The sequence below is a fragment of the Thermobia domestica genome, chromosome 12, assembly GCF_964235325.1.
Source record: "Thermobia domestica chromosome 12, izTheDome1.hap1.1, whole genome shotgun sequence".
Taxonomy (NCBI): Eukaryota; Metazoa; Arthropoda; class Insecta; order Zygentoma; family Lepismatidae; genus Thermobia; species Thermobia domestica.
In genome coordinates, this window is record NC_137465.1 from 119,090,404 (window position 1) to 119,107,499 (window position 17,096).

Sequence of the window (17,096 nt, forward strand, 5' to 3'; positions counted from 1 at the left end):
CGAACAACCCCTACTCCCCAGATTCTGAGGTAGCTGGATTGTTTTTATTCCGAAAAACATAAGCTTTCCCAAGTGTCAAACCGCCAAGAAAAAGCTAGATAAGGTGTTGTAAGTAAAATATTAAACGTTTGTTTAGTAGATGAAAGAACTAAGCAGTCTCCCAAGAGAGGATACACATGATTTCATTCAGTCTCCCGTGGTCGTAATTAGGGATAATCGTTGAATAGGGGTCCAAAATACCTTAAAGTTACCAGATTTAGCATCGGCTCATGAAAAAAGAAAGATCATTAAGAAAGGTGATCGATGAGTAGTTTTACTGTATTATGCGAAACTAAACTGGATAAAATTAAAGAAATCTACTAAAAACAGTGAAAACATCATTACAAGAAACGCAGATTTACGAATGAATGCACTTGTATTTGTAATAAGGATATCTAAAGTTTTCTCCTAGATGTTTATGCAACCCATATCTCTTAATATTTTTACGATTGCAGTATTAGCGTTGCGCGAAACGTAAGATTTTAACGGATTAACTCCACTAAAAAGCTCGACCGACAGCACTCTAGCTGTCTATTGTAGGAAATGGAAACAACATATTTGTTTGCGTTCAAGAGTTTTCACACGGAGTAACATTACAGTCTTATAAGTCCATTAGCGTGATCCTAATATATATCATAGCATATCCAAAGTAGTACGATTTTAGTGCTAAAAGTGCACCAATCAAAGGAAGCACGTCCTTCCCGCTAATAGGGTGAATCAGTGACGTGATGTATGATTAGTTTTAGGTCCATAATTTCCAACTGGACGACGTATGACGTCAGATCAACAAAGAGAAACAGTAGAAGGAAGGAGGGGAGAGGATAAGTAGGAGAAAAGTGTAGACAAGTTGATTGATTGAGGTTAAAATTAAAACATCAACACCAAAGATTTTTATCCCTGTCAGAATAGAGATCAATAACGAAACTGACACTGACAGGACTGCCTACATTGAAGTATACGATAAAACAAAAGAATGACTGCCGAAAGAGAAGGAAAGGAAATAAGACTTTAAGTTAAAATATAATAAACTCTGTTAACGAATAGTGAAAATAAATTACAAGATTTTCGTATCCTTTAATTATAGGCAACCAAAATGTCTTTGCTAGTGTGCAGATTGCAAAGACTCAACATATGGACAGCACTAACGTCAGTGTTACCGTTCAAGATGTTAATGACTGACTCCACTAATGAAATTGCTCCAGATAATCGCTCTAGCTGACTACTGTAGAAAAACAAAATTCAAAAATACGCTACAATTCAAGAACTATTGCATGGAACAACAGACGGACGGAAGTACTACCAATAAAATCTTGGAAATCCCACTGCGTGATCCTAATAATTATCAAAAGGTATAAACCAGGATGCTGGTAAAAATAAAAATATTGTTCTCCATTCGCAAGGACAGAAGACTGGTGGATGTGAGGATCCACACTTTTGAGACTACAGCGTGTACAAAGGTGACGCACAGTAAATAAGTACCACACTCCCACAGCCTTTATCTTCCAGGCTTCCCCAGAAATCCAATTTTACATACGTTGGTTAAACAGCTGAGCCAAGAGAAAATTCCCACTACCAGGGATCGAACTGGTTTCCTCAGCTGAAAAGAAGATTCTTTAATCATTAAGCCCAACGTCTCTAAAACAGTGTTCTGAACCAGCTAATTGTAAATAACACATAAAACTAAATAATAATAATAATAATAATAATAATAATAATAATAATAATAATAATAATAATAATAATAATAATAATATGATGATGATGATGATGATGATGAAGCCGAGGTGAGCCGAACTCAGAAGCAGTACAGGTGCAAAGCTGCAGAACACAGGCTCTATTGTCAAGTTGGGTCTGTCCCTCACCGAAATCGGCACCAAATATAGCAACCTTTAATCTTTAGATAATGGATTAGGCCTACTTGCTCATCAAATTTCGTTTAGATCAGTTTAATTGTTACCGAGAAATAAAGTACTACATTCAAGCAGAGTCGAAGATGTTCTTGGCCAAGCTCTACCAGTAAATATAGCGAAATTTATTTCCTAGGCAACTGGCTACTTTCCCACCAAATTTTGTTTACATACAGCCCGTAGTTAACAAGAAATAAAGTACCATACACAAGGCGAGACGAGTCGAGCCGAACCTGCTTCTGGCCGAGCTCGTTCACCCAATATAACAAGCTTTATTTCTTAGATATTGGGCTACTTGACAACCAAATTTCATTTAGATAAGCCCGACAGTTACCGAGAAATAAAGTACCACATATAAACCAAGCCAAACCTGCCATTAGCCCAATTCGGACACTAAATATAGCAACATTTGTTTTTTTTAGATGATTGGCTTATTGTCTGTTTGATTTCGTTGAAATCAAATAAGTAATTACCAAGAAATAAAATGCCGCATACAAGGGGTGCCGAAGTGATCTGGTCCCCGGCACTAAATACAGCGATCTTTATTCCTTTGACCATGGCTATATGTCCAGGAAATTTGATTTAGATTCGCAATAGTTACCAAGAAATAAAGTACCATATATATATATATATATATATATATATATATATATATATATATATATATATATATATATATATATACATCTGGAATGAAACTAAGCCCCCGTATGCTTACACTGGGAGTTAATAATTTAGCGTCGCCAACAGCTTTAAGCTAAAATATAGAACTTTTAATGGTATCAGAATATGAACATATACAGTGACATTATAAAAAAAAGAAAATTATTATCACAGATAATCAAGAATGAAAGTTAAACTATGCTAAATAAAGATCACGCGAAATGTCGATTTATTTCTATTTTTAGGTGTTTAAACTTCATCTGGTAGATGCCAAACCGCCGCAGTAAATTTAGTGCCATCTGATGGCGAAATGTGTAACTTCTAGCATTCTACCGTACAATTAAACACATTCATTCAATAGTAGAAAATGAGAGAATAATCAAGGAGTTTTTGTGCTGTGGTTCACCGTACTTTGCCCTTTCACATGACAATAGTTTCGGGTTGCTACCAGATCGTTATTACCGAATTGGAACTTACACAGTAACAGTTCACGTGTCAGACGTTGTTGAGCACGTATCTTCACTACAACTAAAACCTGACGGAGTGGCGGCCTCCGTGTTAAGTAGTCCGCTATCACACTAACTGCTGGTCCAGTTTGACCTTTTATTTATGCTCAATCATATTGTATATATATGCCTGCTGTTTAAGCTGAGATATTGTAAGACTTATGGCTCAGCCTTGAAGATGGATAAGGTCAGAAATGGCACTTGTTCTTAGTATTCTGAATCCATATATAACATTTCATGCACTATCTCTTACCGTTTTAGCTCTAAAGAGATGTATATTGGAACCAGAAGTGGTAGAGATTTCTATGACTTACAATTGTAATAGAGGTACAAAATGTGTGATGGAATTTATTCTTTTCCGGTACTGAAGCTATTAAAAATGTTTCTCACTGTCTATATAACACTAAGTTGTTCTATGACGATCAGTATCGAAATCGAAAATCAGTTATTTTCACTACTTCTGGCTTGAATAGACGGTAAATGAAAGAGGTGCGATTCATTCTTGGGACACTGAATCGATTCAAAAAAGAAACCAGAAAGTAAAAACCGATTTTTTAAAAATAAAATGATACTTGCTATGTCTTACCATTTTTACTCTTCATAACTGTCGACTAACGGACGGATGGACGGACATGGCCGTCCTATGAGACGTCCCATAATAACGTAAGTACAACATAAAATCTTTATACATGATGCACATGAAACAGTAATATCTTATTCTGATTTTTTTTTTTTTTTTTTTTTTTGCGTTGTGACTGCATTCGTTTGTGTTTGAAGGTAAGCGATTCACTTTAACGGGTTATCATGAGTTAAAGATTACTCAAACTAAAATATATTTCGGAGTTATAGGCTGCCGAAAACATGAAAAAATGAACTTTTAATGTTCATAGCTCCAAAACTATGGAACCTACCGTAGTCGGGTTAAGACTACACTTAGGAACTAGTATGTGCCCTATCCAAATATATACGCTTCAGAATCCTGCGGTACTTCCGCAACAAGTTTTATAGAGGTAGTTGGTGAGTACTGCAAATTAAGTGCCCGTAGCAAAACTATCTCTATAAAAATTGTTGTGTGTGTACCTCAGGATTCTGAAACATGTATATTTGGATAGCACACCTATTAGTTTCTAAGTGAAGTCTTGACCCGACTACGGTAGGTCCCATAGTATTAGCTATGGACCTTTAAAGTTCATTTTTTCATGTTTTCGGCAATCTATAACTCCGCAAGGAAGCATTTGTGCACCCAGATTGGTCTATACTTTTTGTATTATTTTGGTGTCAGGAATCACCTCCCAAACGTTGTCGGTGTGTGTGTATGTATATATATATATGTGTATATATATATATATATATATATATATATATATATATATATATATATATAGTACATCTGGTGCTTTTTTGCGTGACTAATTGCATGGTGAAGCTTGTTTGACATTGTCGAAAGCAGTGGTTTCCAACCTTGTTTATATGGCGCTTCCCTTCCTCAACCATGAATACCTCACGTCCCCTTCCTTGCCACACATTGGTCCAACACAGTTTTGAAATATCAACTTCAGCATTGGATTCTCAAATCTTCAGTAATAAAAATAAACAATAATAATCACCAATTTACATTTATTTCCAGGAAAAGTTCTGTATACCATTTTAGTGCACATTTTTTTTTAAAAAAAATCAGTTTTATTTTTAACGGAATCACAGTTCTTGCTCAATACAAACGGCGTGTTTGTGGGATATTTAAACACTGCTTTGTTACAAAATTCATAATATTTGTAATAATAAATATGCCTTATTTCTGTCGGTAGCTTGCACGTTCTTGTTTCTTCTTTACGCTCTCAATAGGGACGAACCTCTAACTAACTAACTCTATGGCTTATGGAACCCGGAGCTTCAATGCCGCGTTCACAAAAGCTCTCCACTGACTTCTATCCTTAGCCAACTGCATCTAGTTTCAACTTTGTATTTCTATCTCTGCGAGATCCATCTTAATATTGTGCTCCCATCTGCCCGTAGGTCTTCCCAATGGTCGTTTACCGATTAGTCTTCCAGTCAAGACTTTGAAAACGTTTCTACTTTGTTCCATCCTAGCTACATGACCTGCTCACCTAAGCCTCCTAGACTTGATGATCCTAACAATGTTTGGTAAACCGTATAAATTATGTAGTTCCTCGATATGAAGTTTCCGCCATTCCCCACTCCCGTTCCTCTTGGGTCCGAATATTCGTCTCAGGATCCTGTTCTCAAATACTTTTAGTCTATGTTCTTCTTTCAGAGTAAGCGACCATATTTCGCACCCATATATATATATATATATATATATATATATATATATATATATAGAAACAGGCATGATTATTGTCTTATATATTTAAAGCTTCAAATTCCTCGACAGAATTCTCGACGACAAAAGATTTTGAACCGAATAATAACACGAATTCGCTGCTTTTAGTCGACATTCAATTTCTTCGTGAATATGATTTTTGAGTGTTAATATTGATCATAGATGTCTGAAAGTATCCACTTTATCAAAAGTATTATTCGATATTTTAACGCATCCATAATTTGCCATATTACGGTCCCGGCGCACTTCCATGTATTTAGTTTTCTGTGCATTTGCTTCTAAACGCATGTCCCTGCAAGCGTTTAATAAGATTTTACGTCATCAGCATATGCCATAACCTGGTGAATACCGTGGTTTAACCTAGGTCCTTGTTCTGAATGAGTTTGTGTATCTTGTTCCACAATTTATCGCCTCCAGCTAAAATTAACTTAGCCGGAATTTCGTCTACACCTGGAAATTTGTGTTTCTTTAAATTTATTTATAGCGGTTTTTATTTCTATTTGGTTAGGTTCTGGAATATACGGTTCTGCGGTGTGTATTTCCTTCTCTCCACGCACATTAGTTTTTGGCTGCGTGTTCAGCAAATCCTCAAAGAAATCTTTCCATCTATTTAAGATGCTATCCGTATCAGTGAGAACTGTTCCGTCAGCTTTCTTTAATATATAAGCACGAGGTTGATAGCCTTTCTTAAATTCGTTGATCGCCTTATACATGTGAGGGACGCACCTCAGGCTTCGAAAACCTGGTCTAAAGTTTTCAAATGATTGGTTGGAATTTAATATACTTTCAGCATCAACGCAACATGAGTAACATTTTTCACAATACAAGACAAGACGAGACATAAGGTATTCTCGTTTCCTAAGTTTTGTATACGTCTCATCTCGTCTCGTTTTCTAAATGAATGTACAAAATTTATGTTTTTTTTCTTAATATCATGTAGAAGTTATTAGAATCCTTTCGCGTCATGATTCACGAACTGTATGATACAAAAACATTTGACCTATATTAACTATTGAGGTATGTTGTATATTGACTTGCGTATCTTTGATAAATTCTCTTCATTATATTCGTATAACCAGTTTACCAACTTAGTTTTTATGCTGGGAATCATGTAAGACTAAAACAGTGTTGGAGATTACAACTTGTGTAACTAGTGTTGTCCATGAGACACTAGAAATTTCAAGTTTGATCTTGAATTTGAACTAGTGCTGTTGAATTTTTGTGACATTTGCGGTTTTCGGTTTTTGAGAAAACCGATTTTCTGAAAACCGAAAACCGCAAATGCGGTTTTCAAAACCGAAACCGCAAATGCGGTTTTCGAAACCGAAACCGCAAAAGCGGTTTTCAAAACCGAAACCGCAAATGCGGTTTTCAAAACCGAAACCGCAAAAGCGGTTTTCAAAACCGAAACCGCAAAAGCGGTTTTCAAAACCGAAACCGCAGATGCGGTTTTCAAAACTGAAACCGAAAAAGCTCTTTTCGAAAGCGAAAGCCGCCCGAAACCGTGTTTGCGGTTTTATAAGGGATTGTCCTTTTCAAAGTAGAAACAATGTTTGCTGTTTTTAATTACACCTTTTAACAATTGTGAAAGCATCTATCGATCGAGACAAATGTATTGATTTATATGTGTGTTTTAACTTTTTTTATTTGCTCCAAGACTATTATGGTAATATGTGCAGCACAGTGCGTAAGGGATAATTCGATGGTTGTACAAGTCACAGCTAAATTAGGGTGACAAATACTGACGTTCGATCCTTAGCCTTTTTTTTTTTTTTAGTTATTTCTTTGACGACTATTCAATATACTTTTCGGCTGCAGGGAAGCAAACTGGACCCCACCTGATTTTCATATATGTTGTAAATTAGACCACCAGCAACACGAATCTGAAGGAATTTTGACATTTCGAATGTCGGAACTCGAGATATTCGAACATAAATTGACCATGGAAGCAAACTGGACCCCACCTGATTTTTATATATTTTGTAAAGTAGACCACAAGGAACACGTATCTGAAGGAATTTTGACATTCCGAATTTCGGAACTCGAGATATTCGAACATCAAGTGAAAACGGAAGCAAATTAGACCCCAATTGATTTTTATATATTTTGTAAACTAAACCACGAGAAACACGAATCTGAAGGAATTTTGACATTCCGAATTTCGGAACTCGAGATATTCGAACATAAAGTAACCAGGAAGCAAAAAGGACACTATTTGATTTTTATATATTTTGTAAACTGGACCAAAATTAGCAATTATCTGAACGAATTTTGACATTCCGATTTCCCGATCTGGAGATACTAGAACTTATACAGTAGTTTTATGTAATATGTATAAAAGTAACGAAGAAAGTTCGGTCGCTTTTTGACCTATCACTTAGAGCATAGATATGTCACCAAAGACGTACCTGGAAGATCAAAAATAATACCCATCAGTATCAATGGCCTTCTGCCAACGTTCGGGATGGGCATGGATTCCTTCGCGGTAGAACTTGGTTTGCCGTGAAGCGAAGAAGGTATCAAGTGCATTTAGCACCTCTACTACGGAGTTGAACTGGAGTCCTCTAAAGTGAGTGTCCAAGGAAAGGAACAGGTGATAACCGGACGGTATAATGTCCGGACAGTATGGCGGATGCAATAGTGTTTCCCATTCAAGGTGTAGGATGGTGTTCCGGCTCATTCTAGCTATGTGGGGCATAGCGTTGTCCCGTAATGGGGGAACCCCTTAGCGATTGAGAAGTGTTGGCTCCAGGGTATTGAGTTTTTCTTGAACACGGCTCAACTGCTGACAGTAGACAGTTGCATTGATGTTCTTCTCTGACCGCCCGGTAGCAGTTCCCGATGCACGATGTCGTGAGCAGTCCACCAAACACACAGGAGGACTTTCTGGCCCGGAAACAAATCATCTGGGACACATAGACCCAACTTGTACTGCTTCCCAAATTGATGGAGGTGCTGGCGAATGGTTTCTCGACTAACATTGAATGTTAGCACCAGTTCCTCACATGTCTGTTCGGCTCAATTGCTACCTGAAGATCCTCATTTTGTACATGTGTTGGTCTTCCGGCACGTGTGGTGCGTCTTTCGTGAGTGTTTCGTTACCGTTCTTAAACTTGCTAAACCACCCTTGCACTGTCTGCGTAATCACGACACCCTCACCAAAGGCCTGAGGTATCTTCCGCCCCGCTACAGTGGCGTTTGATCCAAGTTGGAACTCGTACAGCATACACGCCCCTATGACGCTATGTGGAGGTTCCATATTCACTCCGTCCATACATACGTTTACGTTGTAACTGAACTTCCACAACCAGGTAGAATGTCGGATATACCCACACCAACAACTGACCTTCGCCTTATCTCCATTCGCATTAAACTCACGGTATGAGGGTCAATTTTACACAGAATTCCACAAAAAGCGACAGAACTTTCTTGGTTACCTTTATATATCTCTCAGGACATAATATGTTTCGTATAGAGAATATTGTGTTTTTTTCATATAGCGTCTATATTAAACTTTAAGTTTTAATATCTCGAGTTCCGGAGGTCGGAATGTCAAAACGCCTTCAGATTCGTGTTCCTCGTGATCTAGTTTACAAAATATATAAAAATCAGGGGAGGTCCAATATGCTTCCCTGCATCCTACTTTTCAAACGAAACAGTTTTCCAGATTGTACATTTTGCTTCAAACTGAGTTCTGCCCTGGCTAAGAAACGTAAATTCGCTTCTATAAGAGTCTTTAAAGTTACACTTGAAATTGTCGTTCGGCATTCTTGTAGCTTGTGAAGGTATGAATAATTCAAGTATGTTTGTTACAACATCTACAAACGAATATTCATTCGTATAGAACCTCCAATACATTACATAGAAAACACATGAACTATACAAAGAAAACCATTGTGCATTAGAGCAGATCTCTTATTAGCAAATGATTCTGCACACGCGCACTGCTCAGATAGCCCAGAGCTTGAGCCTGAGCGCGAGTCCAAATTTAACTCAATCGCGATTGAGATTGTCAAAGGTGTAGCGGCTTACGGGGAATATATCATACAAACACTTTATCAACTAAGTTTTCTTAGATTTTTCTCCAATCCCAAAAAGCGGGTGGTTTTTCGTGATTAAGATATGTTTAAGCGGAGGACGAATATATAACCTGAAAATCGGGTGGTACCCGCTAAAATAGGGTAATAAGCCAACACTCAATAGAAATAAGGTATATCCCTATTTAAGATCACTACACATGCAACTCATGAAATTCAATTTGAAATATCATCCACTTAGACTGACATCTTTTATATTATTATTATTACTCTCTCCCCATACTTTTAAAAATAGTACTGCCACTCTTTCTTTTGTTAACAAAAAGGCACCACCTCCCTTTCTTAATATAAAGAAAGAGAAAAGAAAGAAAGAAAATCTCTATCGCAATACACAATTTTATTGTTGATTTGTTGCCACTCCGATAAATGTAAATGTTGTGGTTTTGCATGTGTCGACTGGCTTCTTATCGCAAGTCCCAGACACCTGCAATAGTTTATACTAGACGGAAACACCGATCATATTTTATTCTGTATCTTTTTACTTCCCAATAACGATAGCCGTGCCTCTTTGAGAAATTGCAGCTTATTTTTTTTTTTTTTATTCTGCCAATTGTAAAAGTATAGAATTTCCCTACACTTTAGGACATTTTAAGAAAAAATACCTTCTTTTCCTTCTGCAAATTTTGATCATTTTTCCCTAAGCCGCCGAGGGAAATTTCCCTCCATCTGGCAACTGAGAGCCGGTGTGGGGAAAGATTCTTTGCTGTTTTCTCGTCGTTACTTGATATTAGTGCTATAGAATTTTTGTGACATTTGCGGTTTTCGGTTTTTCAGAAAACCGATTTTCTGAAAACCGAAAACCGCAAATGCGGTTTTCAAAACCGAAACCGCAAATGCGGTTTTCAAAACCGAAACCGCAAAAGCGGTTTTCAAAACCGAAACCGCAAATGCGGTTTTCAAAACCGAAACCGCAAAAGCGGTTTTCAAAACCGAAACCGCAAAAGCGGTTTTCAAAACCGACATTTCGGTTTTATGAAATTTCACTTTTTTCAAAAACCGGTTTTCGGTTTTTTCAAAAACCGATTTCGACAGCACTAATTTGAACATCTACTTCTCGTCTAGTTTCTAAACGAGACGAGAGAATGTCTAGTCTCGCAAGCAACATTAAATTTGGGACGGAAATTCTTGTGAAACTTATATATACGAACCACTTACTGTGTTCGTATCCGACGCAAACACCCTCGAGTAGGAAGTTAATCCGGAGTCACCTGCACAGAAAGTACTCGCGCTGGCTACTTGGCCACAAAGGAATACTCATATGTTGTAATGTGTTACAGGAGAATAGCACGTGTAAGATTTCCTTGTCCAGGTTGACAATCTGAAAAGCAGTGTAACCCGTACTAACCTATACAGAAAAAAGTACTAGATCTGGGGGGGAAAAGTACTAAACTTTTTATCTGCTCCCGTTTGACCAGCTATTTATAACATTTTATGATATTAGTATCTTACTAGAAGGTTTCTGGCAGCTCTCCTACCCTGTGGATGGGGGACTGATCTCCCATATTCTTGAAAAACCTCAACTTTAAATTTTGTACAGTCAAATTTGATACCGGTACAAACCGTGCAAACCACTTACACCTTACCAATTTTGACTTTACACCCTCAAACTAAAAATCCTGGCGGAATAACTGCTTAATTGTATTAGAACTTAGTGTAAAACCATTAAAGTAACACAAGTATGACAAATATAGAGGGTGTCGGGAGAAAATATCATAAAATGGGCTTATTGAGAAAACTCGAGTTTTAATTCCTTAATAGCCTACTGTTTAAACGGATCACCAAATATGTAATATTGTTTACTGTGGTCATTTATTAGTTTTAATCCTTTGTTCTTTGACACTTTTGTACTTCCTATTTTCTCCAATAGAATGAACTATAAGCTATTCGCAAAATCAATAAATTTTTATTAGACTCCTTCTTCTCTCCCAAATATGAGGAAAGATGAGGAGAGAAAAGTACTAGATTTGTTGATGAACGTATTAAAACACTGAAATATTATAAAAGGTACTAGATTTAGTACGAAAGTACTAGCCGTAGTCACACTGCTGAAAAGTCTAATGCAATGCACTAAAACACATCCAGTGAAACGAGAAAATCTCTGAATTTAACATCGACCTTTCGCATATTAATTTAAATTCTACATCATAAGCGATTAACGAAAAAATTTCCAAGGATTAAGCATATGCCAACCGACAGGTCGCATTGAGCTGAACGAAATAGTATGAAGGGTATAAATTCTCATACACAGTTTTAAAACAAATGAAGAGAAACTATTTTTGTTTGGTAAACATAAAAATTGATGATACACGATAACTCCGACACCTATTAAGATTAAACTAATATTAACATATACGCTAATCAAGATTTTGATTGTGATGCTAGCATGATGGCAACACACAGTGTGATTAATGAGATATTAATCCTAAAATTTTAAGTTTTCTTTAATATTTTCCAGAGGACATACTGTATATATTAATTGATAAATCACGGTCTCTGTGCTACAGAGCTGGTCCAAAATTTTCAAACTTGAATACGTTAAAATTTTGTCATTTATCAAGAAATTCACTATCACTACCTTAGTAAGTATTTCTCAAGAATTCCTCGGTTCATATTCACTTTAAGAGAACTTCGCTGTTTTGTGTGTAAATAGGCCTACTTCTTTCGGAAATATGCCATAAAAACTACACTGTTAAAACCACTAACCAATCTATGCTAAGCGATCACTAAAAAGCACGAATGCTATCTGAGTCAGTGCAAGAGCGCACTAGGAAGGCCCAAGTGGCAGCAAACGGGTGCGTGCTTTTGAAGCAGGTGCGTTAGCGACGGTAGCTATGCGTGCATAATACGATGTTGCTAAAGACTCCCGTTACGTTTAGTTTTTAACACGTTCACTGCGACTCCTTACCTTTACAGATTGTAAAATTCCGACGCTGCCTTCAGAAAACTATGGATAACTGACTCGTTTGTAGTAGAGGACTTGAATAAGTACTCTGATAAATAACGTTCCATGATCTGAAATTTATTTTTCACAGCATCAACACGATGTTCTCATGTGCATTTCCTGTATTTCTTTACTTCCAATGCCTTCCTGCACTTGCGAAACTTTCTGCTGAATTTGGATACTCTGTGCTGGTCCTCCAGACATAAACTCTTCTTCACCAACATACGTTCTGATAAAACTCAAAATCGAAATCGTCACATGGAACTGCCATTTATTTCAATACAGGGAACTACTTTCATCATTACACCCTAATGTCTGACGGCAGCATTTCTCCACACAAAATAGTACCAAACAATACGCATGTCAAAATAACATATTAAACTTTCTTAGTTTGTGGGAATTTCACAATAAGTAAATAAATAAATAAATAAATAAAAATATAAAATAAAATAACAGATTAACTATTTCTTTCCTGTAAGTTTTACGCATTTTCTATACTTCTGGACCTACCAGTAATCTTCGGAACTTAAACCTAAATCAGATGGAGGTGAAAAACATGATATGCTTGAGTAAGTTCGGGCTGTGTGTAAGGCGCGCACCTAGAAAGTTTTGTGAGTAGTAGTCCAAAGATTGCGGGGAGGTTCCACTACTACAAGACGCTACATCTATGTAGTAATGAATCTGTGTTATTCTTCGAAAAGACGATAAGTAATTGATACGTATTTCCACTTATATTCAGAAAAAAATCACAGAATAAATAAAAGAATCAGAAAAAATAACAGAATTACATTGACCGTATGAGAAGCTATTAGATTGCCCGTTCTTCGAACGGGGAGAATATTTCATTTTGGACATAACGGGCAATGAGGGCTGTATTTAAATTTGGATTCGATCATATACATATCTCCCCCCTCCCCCAAGTTGTGTGGATGATTTTTGATTTAATCAGCTCTGGAGATATCACTGTTCATTTCAGTGACCCAGAAAACTATAGATTAGACACTAATATCTGTATTTTCGATCATTTCTAAATATCTACCCACTCACTCTCTCCAAAGTTGCACCGTCAAATTGAAATGATAAGGTTCATCCTAGGCCCGAATCTCATCTACATTTAAAATTTGGTCGAGATCGATTGGGTAGTTCAAGACTTATTAAGTTACAAAGATAGTCACGTTCATTTTTATTTTTTATATATCAGTCCTCTCCTCCTCCCCTACGTTGCACCGTCAAAGTGAAATGATAAAAAAAAAAAACATCCCAGGGTCGAACCTCATCTATGTTGAAAATTTAATAGAGGTCGGTCGGGTGGTTCAAAAGTTATGGAATCACAAACATAATCACTTCCAATTTTATACATTAGATTAAATGAAATCTTTCAGTTTAAGTCCACGATTGGGCTAAAGGAAACATTATTAAGGCAAGTGAATGATAATGGATGAATTGATGGAATGAGAATGTTGGGAAGAAACGGGAATGCCCGAGAAAATCTACGGACACGATGTTATCTACCACAAAATTACTTGGCCGGGGATCGAATAGGGAAGCTACGAACCAGAGACAAGTGCTCTACCACTGACACACGAGCATCCATTCAGGAGCACAGGTGAACTGTCAACTAGGGATGGCAACAAAGTTTCGGTTCCGGCGGAACCGGTTCCGCGAGGAACCGGTTCTCGGAGATCCGGTTTTCAGAACCCGCTCTGGAACCGGTTCCGGACCTGGATCCGAAAATCCGGATCCAGAAGCGGATCTTAGGGACCGGTTCCAGATCTGGATCTGAAAACCCGGTTCCAGAACCGGATCTTAAGAACCGGATCTTAAGAACCGGTTCCAAAACCGGATCTTAGGAACCGGTTCCAAAACCGGATCTTAGGAACTGGTTCCAAAACCGGATCTTAGGAACCGGTTCCAAAACCGGATCTTAGGAACCGGTTCCAGAACCGGATCTTAAGAACTGGTTCCAGACCTGGATCCGAAGAACCGGTTCTAGGTCTGGATCCGAAGAACCGGTTCCAGACATGGTTTCGAAAAACCAGTTCCGGAACCAAATCTTCTAGAACCGGATCCGTTCAGACCCGAAAACCGGTTCCACCAGGAACCGGTTCTGGCCATCCCTACTGTCAACCTAACTGGGCATGTCCTAGTCCACTGTAGTGCGAATTCCGGATAACAATCAGGAGTTGCCGCGTTTTCCCACATGACATGCTCCCAGCTCAGGCCCAAATGAGAGTAGATGTGTACTGACAACTGCTGCAAAATACGAGCGATGTGTTTCCTGAAACGGAATGTCACATGGGACGAAAAGTTGGTGTCCTTCCAAAATCGAAATGTGCAAAACCACTGGTTGAGCAAGGACTAACTTCCAGAACTGGTCATAAACAAAGCCGTTTTGAGCATAAAGACATGTTCTCTGTATGGTAGAACTACAAGGGAGTAATTCAGTACGAGTTCGTTACTAATGGTCGTATCATCAACGCTTATCTTTATTTCGATCAGTTAGAGTGACGTATGTTGCACTACGCCGAAAAATAAATGTAGGGAACATGGTATTTCGCTAAATTATGGTCTCTTCAATATTCAGTCAATGAAGATAATACTGAACTATCAGCTACAACCAACAATATTTACCCCCTTGAGTTCCAGGTGTTATTTTTCTATTTGCGTGCTGTAATACCAGGTTTCCATTTACTGTTACAAGGCTGTCTAGACCGTTATATAGGGCATAGCTATTGTACAACCTTGATGATAGCATTCATATCACTGATAAAAAGCATTTACATTGCGGAACATTTGGACTGAAAAAGGGGAAATGACATGACATATTCATGGATATCACTGGAACGCAAGGGGTTAACTATTTCTCATGAAACAGTTTATGTGCATTTAAGACATTTAGATTTCTTTCCAAGTCAATTCAATCTCTAATCCAGGCTTGTAATTAATTAGTTAAAAAATTAGCAATTAAAGTAATCAATTATTTTTTAAATCTTAATTTAATCAATTAAACTATTATGGAGTTAATTTTCAATTGATATTTAATTGATAAGGTTCGTAACGGTGATATATTATCTCCGAAATGATGCAAAATACATATTATGCAAGAACATTGTATACACTAATTTCTGTTATTATATTTTAAACTATATATATAAACATAGCTTTTTAGGAATAGGTTTTCCCACCTTCTTAATATAATCTACTGAATTTTAAATTAATTTTTATAACTGAGTACAGTTTTATTTACATAGTAGTTAAAACTGACATCTTAAAGTTAATTTTAACCATTAATTTTGTTCCAGCATTAAGTTTTAATTACCAATTATTTTTAAATCATATTGTTAATTTTTAATTGTGATCCGTTAAAATATACATTAATCTTTTTAACGTATGCTAAAAATCTAAACAGTTTCTTACCTAGAATTTGGAACATGGAAAGCACTGTTTGTAAAGTAAAACGCAGTGGCAGATTCAATCAATAGATCATGCATACATTCACAGAAGCGGAAGAGCATGCTAGTAGAATGGGAGGATATTCTATATTCAAATCCCATGCATAGCTTATCAACTCACTCGTGCTGCTACAAGTGGTATGCATTGAGGATAAGAACAAAAACAAAATAGTGTACTATAAATAGAACGTAGCGAAATGCCTTTTAGAGATTTTATTCAGAATGCAGAACTTCTCCGTTACAAACAAAAACAGAAGAAACTATTAATAGAAACAAGACTACAACAGTGTTGCACGTTAATTTTATATATTACCGACTCATAGTTTCCATAACGATGTTGAATATTTTTGACATTGTATTTTTTTAGTTAATTTGTTTCATATGGGAAATTATTTTTCTATTTTATTTGAAATGAACTGGGATTTAAACTGTTTGATTTTACTCATATCTTCTTGGAATCTATTTACATTAAAATTTAATTTTTTTAAGATCAATTAAAAGAATACAAAACTCTATATAAATCAATAGAATAGAATAGAAAGATAACATTTAAGATTTATATATTAAAATTTTCTGCTGTCTTTTATGCACCTACAAAAGTGAAAACAATTCTTTAGTCGCTTTAAGTAGTGACTATATATCGCACACCTGCTGAAAGATTGTTACAAGTCAAAAACACAAATTTGTGGGAACATGAATTTTAAAGTTTGTTATTCTATCAAAATCACTCCCTGGAATATTCGTATTTCTGCCACTCATCATCCTGATGAACCACTCTCTATATACCTAATTGAAAATTTCAAATCGTTCCCACAATGCAACGAAAATGATATCGACGACACTACCGGCTAGAGCCGAAATTAATTGCATCGTCTGCTACTGGCAATAGCTAATTGTATGATTGGCTAATTCTATCGGACTCTCACGCTCTGAATGATTTGACTCGTTCTTGATTTCAGTAGTTCGTGGTATCCAAGTGCCTTGAGTGACAGCGCCACAGTCTCCATTCACGTAATTTAGTTTCAGTGATAAGAGCAGCTGAAACATCTTATACTTATTCTTCTTACTCTATGATTTCTGTCACCTAAGGGTTAACTTGTTTAGTTACGTTTATGTGAAAATACCACTAGGTAGAGATCACGTCTCTCCC

At 36.7% G+C, this 17,096-nt stretch overlaps 1 protein-coding gene across 2 annotated transcripts in view; it reads right to left on the bottom strand.

Annotated features, from left to right (window-relative positions):
* The window catches only part of SK (small conductance calcium-activated potassium channel), a 1,328,561-nt gene that overhangs the window by 1,057,470 nt on the left and 253,995 nt on the right, over window positions 1-17,096 (bottom strand). The window lies entirely within an intron of this gene.